Below are 290 nucleotides of genomic sequence, written 5' to 3'. Positions count from 1 at the left end.
TTGAAAAGTAGTCGGTCTGGACAAATGAAAGGAATTGTTCATCTTTTTCTGGAAACAGTAGGCGAGCTAAAAGGCGAGTTTCTGTCAAAAGGTAATGAGAAGTGGCAGTGTCTTCTCCTGTGAATCGATTGGCAAATTGGCCTTTTCCAGAGAGTAGATTGATGTTGTTACTGGCAAGGTTGTTTTGACACATGCTTGAAATAGCAGCTTCAATGTACGTTTCATTGTGTACGTAATTGGTTTCTGCAGATACTATTCCGGCAAGTTGAGGAAGAGACAGCAGCAACTTT

Source organism: Rhagoletis zephyria, unplaced genomic scaffold (assembly GCF_001687245.7).
Source record: "Rhagoletis zephyria isolate East Lansing unplaced genomic scaffold, Rhagoletis_zephyria_1.1 Rzeph_scaffold_39420, whole genome shotgun sequence".
NCBI classification, from domain to species: Eukaryota; Metazoa; Arthropoda; class Insecta; order Diptera; family Tephritidae; genus Rhagoletis; species Rhagoletis zephyria.
This window is presented reverse-complemented; position numbering follows the sequence as displayed.